Below are 6,527 nucleotides of genomic sequence, written 5' to 3'. Positions count from 1 at the left end.
GAAGCGCCTGTCTTCGCGCAAGCCCGGGCCGCACGCCCCTCGGGAGCGCCCCGGCCAGGCCCCGGCCGCGGGCCGCAGACCCTCGGCGGGGTTTGGGCTTCGCCTGAGCTGACGAATGGGCAGTCCCATTAAGCGGGCCTGGCTGCGCGTGCAAGCGCAGCCAGAGCCCTGAAGCCGGACCCCGTGCCCCGGGGAAGTGGCTGGGCCTGCCTCCCCGATTCTAGTCTCCTCTTCTTCCGAATGGGCCTGGTGACTCCCCACCCACAGGGCTGTGGGAAGATGAGGTGACAAACAGGAATAAAGCCCGACAGCAGTGCTGACGAGGACTCACTGCTAGGGAAGAGTCCCACGTGGCCAGGAGCTGTGCCCTTTTCCGGTCTACACCCAAGCACCACCCGACCCCTCTCCCTCGAGGTCTGTTTCCTGGACGTTTGCACGCAGGGTCCTCCAGTGGCTCGTCCCCGTGCATCCACCGAGACCCAGCAGAGCCGTGACTAGGCCTGTGTGCGACGCGAAAGCTGAACACCACCGTTTGCCGCCTCCTTACCCACTTGCCACTGGCGTCAGCGTGCCCTTCTCTGATGTCAGCAGCCCTTCTCTGATGACATCTGTCTCCTCTGTCCACCCCCACCCACTCCCATTCCAGGATCAGCAGCCAAACATGTTTAGCTGCATCTGTCTTCTGAGTGACAGACAGAGGCTTTGTAAATGAGAGGCCCAGACCCGGGACTTTGGCTGGTGAAGACCTGCCTGCTGTCTGTTTTTTTCCTCCAGGTCCCGTTGGGGAGACCTGAGGGTACTGGTTTAAGGAAGAGGAAGACAGGGAGACTTAGGAGACATCGGAAAGGAAAACTGGGGGACTTGGGGATGGGGCAGACCTCAACTGTAAGCAGTACCCCGTGGGCTGTGCCCACCCCTGAAACCAGAGGGTAGACAGGCTTCCCCACAGGGCTGCCTGGAACTTTTCCCCATGTCCTGGACGTGGCCCAGAGGCAGCGCACTGGAATTAGGGACACTGAGGGGAAGAATGGCAGTGGCCACACGACTGCAGTGAGAAGAATCCTGTTGTTGGAAGCAGGCTGTTTGCAGCTGTTCCAGAACACAGTCACATCTGTGCTGTCACCTATTTTGGGGGGAGGGTCTTTGTTACTTGCTTCTGTGTTTGCTGCTTCTGCCAGACCAGCATCCCTTCCCCTTTTCTGTGGAGTCAGGTAGTTTAGATGGGCTGACTCCAATTCTGCCTCAGAGACCGATACATGACACATGCCTGGGTAATCACAGCGCTGCATTCCTGTAGCCTCGGTGATTAGAGAAAAGATAGGCATGTGACCCAGGCCGGACCAATGAGAATCATCCCCAGGACTTTTGCTAGAGACTCTGGGTGGGAGGAATGTCAGCCTGGAGATGCTGGCAGATGCCATGTGGAGAACAAAGTCGGCACAATCAGCTTTCAGAGCTGAGCAAGGAAGAGAGCCAGATTCCGGAGGACAGCATATAAACACCCAGATCCGGCCGTGCCTGAGGCTAGGTTTGCCCCTGGGCTATTCGTCTGACTCCATAGATTCATATGAATCCATAAATTCTTTTCGTCTCCCGTCAGTTTGACCGGTGCTTCACTTGCAGCTGAACGTCTTATCTTATCTGACCCTCTGGTAGAGCAAGACTGTAGCCACCATCTCTGGATGAGACTTGGTGGCTCCAGGTCACAGAGCTCATCAGAGGCGAAACCTGCCTGCGAGTGAGCGGCTCCCCGTGTCTTCAGCAGCGGGTTCCAGCCTCCTCCCTGGCCTCCTTCCTGGCCTCCCGCTCTGGCCTTCCTGACTAGTGAGTCTATGGCCACCCAGCCTACAGAGGGCCTTGGCTGTGTGTTCTCTGGGCCACTGCTCTCTGGACTTGGCTTGTCCACAATGGCATCCCTGGGGCTTAGAACAGAGGCTCTCAGGAAACATTGGTGGAAAGAATTCCGTGGCTGGCCGGAGTTTGGAGGGGTTCGAGAAACCAGGGGCTTGCAGGGCCTCCTCGCCCACCTGCCACCTGCCCTTGGCATGCTCTGGCCCTGAGCACAGAAGCTCCCACCCCGTACTTCTGCCACCTCCCATGCCGCCTACCCCAACCCTTCAACCCCTCGCTGGGCAGCCACACGGATGCCAACGTGGCCAGCCTTGTGTAGTTGGCTGAGGGATGAGTTTTCACACCCTCAACCCTCCGGATCCCCTTCCCCCGCTCCAAAGACCCAGGCTCCCCAGACACTGCCAAGAACACACTTTGAGAAGCCGTGGCTGCTGCCCACCAGCACACCAGAAGGGCGAGTGGGAATGCGCAGGAGGAGAAAGGTGGCTGCCGGGACTCAGACTGCGCGCCTCCTGAAATGTGCAGCCTGCACATCTGCCCAGAGAAAAGGAAGGCCCAGAGTCGCAAGCTTTGTTATTTTTACTTTTCGATGTGAGGGGCCGTCTGTGCAGGTTTGAGCTCGTCTTGAGGAAACCGGGGTTTGTCGATGCAATTCAAATGCAGGATTACTTTGCAGGCTGTCACGCTGAGACTTTCTCCAGGAGCAGACAGCAGTGCTGATATTTCTACAGCAGCAGAGCGTGCCAGGGTCCAGCAGCTGTTCAGGGTGAGTGCGCATGCAGGGCCTTCCAGAAGAGCGTTGTCAACTGCCTCAGCAGTGATCTTCCCAGCATTGGCTCCACCAAGGATACCAGGAAGGGCTTGTGCCGCCAGCTGTGCAAACTGGCCCCTGCTGCCTGGGAGGAGGACGCCTGGTGAGCAGAAAGTCCCGTGGGAGGAGGCAGTTGGTCGTGCCAGAGATGGGGGTGAGGAGACTCTGACACCATCCATTATTGCTACTGGTTCTTCCCAGACTACCTTGATAAGCTTGCGGTTCCTGACCCATTCTGGAGCCCTTGGCTCCCGCTTTCAACCACAGGTCACCCTTGAGTCCCCTGTACGGAAAGTTCAGAACTGCCCTGAGTCGCAGGTGGAGATGGCCAAGCTGGGGTCCCCTCTAGGATCTGTGCACAAACCCAGGCCACCCGGTGAAGTGGGACCAGGGAAGATTATCCAAACCCCATTCTGAAAGCTCCTTTTGGTGTAATCCAGGTGAGAGTCAGTCCTGCACAGGGCCCTGTTGAATGGCTGTTGGAAGTTTGCGTCCCACCCTGCACGTCTGTGCTGGTGAAGGTGTCAGGTGTGTGTGTGTGTGTGTGTGTGTGTGTGTGTCCCTGTCACATGTAACAGAAAACTGCATGCTGCTGGGATTCTTTCCTCAGTGCCTTTTTACTGGGCTAGACGTACCGCAGGCCTGTCTGGGGTGGCACCTCGGAGGAAGAGAGAAAAACACTGAGGTTTAACACAGGCAAACTCGGAAACTCTTCTGTGCCATTCTGGACAACTCCCACCAGGATCTGGGGCAGGAGGGTGGGACCGAAGTGGCCCCTGCCTTGTGACTCTCAGTCATTGCTGTGCACCCTCCACCTCCGCACACATGCCCATCTCTACTTGATGCCAAGTGAGGAGATCTAATAATAATGGATGCATAATAGGGGCTGTGGGAAGAAAGCAATCCCTCACCTGTCGTATCTTTCCTTTCTTCAGAAGGAACCCCTGTGTGAGGACTGTGACTTGAGGAGTGCCAAGAGGGATCTCCGGCTCATCAACACTGCCCCTCCACACCCCCCCCCGCCTGTCATTCCACCCCAAAAGAGGATTCAATACTGATGTCAGAGCACCCGTATGTGGAATGAGAGCCAAGCCAAATGCAGGAGGGTGGGGGCCGGGGCCGAGGACTCGGTGAACAGGCCCTGCTAGACAGGACTGCCGTGGGCACTGCCAAGGAGAGCCAGGGCGCAAAACTGACAGGGAGACGGATTCAGATGAGGCTTCCAGGGCCTTGCCGGGCTCCAGGCTCATGAGGGGCTGACGAGATGGGCAGACAGACCTGGATGAAGTCATTGGCACCAGTTGGGCAATAAGCGTAGATTACTGGCATGCCATCTTTGTGAGGACGAAATAAATATACTGCTAAAGCCCACCCTGGCCGCCTTTTGTGCGCCCATGAATTTCTGTTGACGTTTGCATCAAATGAGATGTCCCTTCATCTGCCCTGGACATCACCAAAATGAACAGTGTAGATCTGTGAACTCATCTTTTCTAGCTGCAATTTGTCTTCTGCAGCCTCAGGGGCAGAATCGGAGAAAGGGCTTCCCAGCAGCACAGTGGGGGCTCTGGTAGTAGGGGCTTCTGGGTAAGCCCAAGGGCCCTCCCCGCCAGGGTCCTTTCCAGGGCACCAGCCTTTGGGGGGTGTGGGTGAACCGTTTTCTGGCAGCAGCCCTGGAATCACACCTGCCCCACCTCTGGCCTTGACATGCCTCAGATGGACTGAGGGTCAAAGGTCACCCCAGGGATCCCCAGAAAGCCTAGAGTAGAAGGGTGGGAGGATAGGGAAGCTAGGGACCCTTCTCGGCCCCCGTCAGCTTGCAGCCCCCCGACTTCCCAGCTGGACTTCTGTCCACCCACAGCCAGCCTCTCACCCTCTTCCCCACTCTGGCACCTAGAGAAATGAAACCTCCTCTGCATGAAAGGAGGCAGAGGAGTTCCCTGAAGTGGGATTGCCCACCTGAAAACACCCTCAGACTTGTCTGCCATCACCACCTGAAAGAGACGCAAGGGCAACAGAAAGCAGCTCCGAACCCCCGAGAGGCTGGCCTCACTCCCAGGGCACGTCCGTGCTGCTGCCTCCGCTTCTCCAAGCAGAGCTGCTGGCTGGTGGCTTGCAGCCCCACTGGGCACATGAGGAAGCTGAGGCCCATACGCGGTAAGTGCCAAACTGAAAACCCGCAAACTCTGAAGGCAGAGCCAAGACACTCCCACAAGCCAAGGAATTTCAAACTCCAATGCCAGTGGGAGTCAGGCAGGTAAACAGATGTCTTTGAACACCAAGACATCTTTTACTGACTGTCAAACATGTTCAAATACTTCTGGGGAGAAATAAACCCTCTCTGCCATTTTCCTTGAAACATTCCACCTTCTTGACCTATCCTGCTTTCTCACTTTTTTTTTTTTGAGTCTGAGTCCAGCACAGGCCAGATTGCAGTGGCACAATCATGGCTATCACAGCCTTGACCTGCTGGGCTCAGGTAATCCTTCCGTCTCAGCCTTCCAAGTAACTGGGACTACAGGTTCGAGCCACCATGCCTGACTATTTTTTAAATTTATTGGGGAGATGAGGTTGCGCCGTGTTGCCCAGGCTGGTCTCAGGCAGTCCTCTCCCCTCCACCTCCCAAAGTACTGGGATCCCAGGCATGAGCCACCGCACCCCGCCTGTTTTCTCACCTTTGGTGGTCACAAGCACGAGGATGATTTGTCTACTCCGAGAAGACGTGTAGCTCGTGTGTAAAGGTGAGCAACAATGGAGTTCGCTGAGGGGCGGTGGGGATTCCAAGCCACTGCAGACGGTGTGCCTCGCCCAGAGCCAGGGAGCCACACCTGAGTGAGACCTCTTCCGAGTCTTGACTGGAGCCCCCTGGCAGCCCAAACATAGCAAAGCCCGTGGCTGCGCCAGATCCACAGCCCTGATGTGCGGCCTCCCGTTCGGCTCAGGGGGAGCGCTTCAGACCAGGAAGCCTCACAGAGACTGCACACTCATGACCCGTCTGTAACAAGTGGTAACCGGGTGAGATGGTTAGCAAGAGGGACGCTGAGGACTTCCTGGATGACTCAGGCTGGCTGCTGAAATATATTAACTTTGAAACGTTCTTTTCTTTTAAGAAAAGGACAGTACCCCTGGGATGGTTGGTCACAGTCATGCCCCAAAGCAGAGGGAATGGACTTGTCTGCATAACTATCTGATGGTAAGTTGGAGCCTGGGCTTGGAACACTTCTAGAAATCAGGATTCCGTGGTGTGTGGCACCTTTGCTCAGAAAAGGACTAGAACCTGGACAGTGACCCATTCCTGCTGGCATCTCACTTTTCTTTTCTTTTTTTTCTTTTTTTTTGAGTTGGTGTCTCCCTCTGTCACCCAGGCTAGAGAGCAGTGGCACACTCACAGTCACTCCAGAGTTGACCTGCTGGGCTCCAGGGATCCGGAACTACAGGCACGCGCTACCACACCCGACTAATTTTTTTATTTATTATAGAGACGAGGTCTTGCCAAGTTGCCCGGGCTGGTCTCGAACACGCGGGCTCAGGCAATCCACTTGCCTTGGCCTCCCAAGGTGCTGGGATTACAGGCTGAGCCACTGAGCCCGGCTGATGTCTCACTTTTCAATCTTAGTTTCTGGTCTTTTGCAAGTAGGAGATAGTCTATATTGCTCTGGGTATGGAAAAGTAAGAAAGTGGCTATTCATGTAAGAATCAATCCCTCCAACTAGTCATTCATGGAAAAAACATTTAGTGAGCACCTATTTTATGCCAGAGCCTATGCTAGGCAATGAAATCAATTGGCAGGCAAGCACTGAAAAATAAAAATAAAAAGTTAGTGGGTTTGTATGTGCTCGTGCATTTTTTTTTTTTTTTTTTTTTGAGT

Source organism: Carlito syrichta, unplaced genomic scaffold, assembly GCF_000164805.1.
Source record: "Carlito syrichta isolate Samal-C Ts95f unplaced genomic scaffold, Tarsius_syrichta-2.0.1 Scaffold103392, whole genome shotgun sequence".
Taxonomy (NCBI): domain Eukaryota; kingdom Metazoa; phylum Chordata; class Mammalia; order Primates; family Tarsiidae; genus Carlito; species Carlito syrichta.
The sequence above is the reverse complement of the archived record's forward strand: the minus strand, read 5'-3'. Positions refer to the sequence as shown.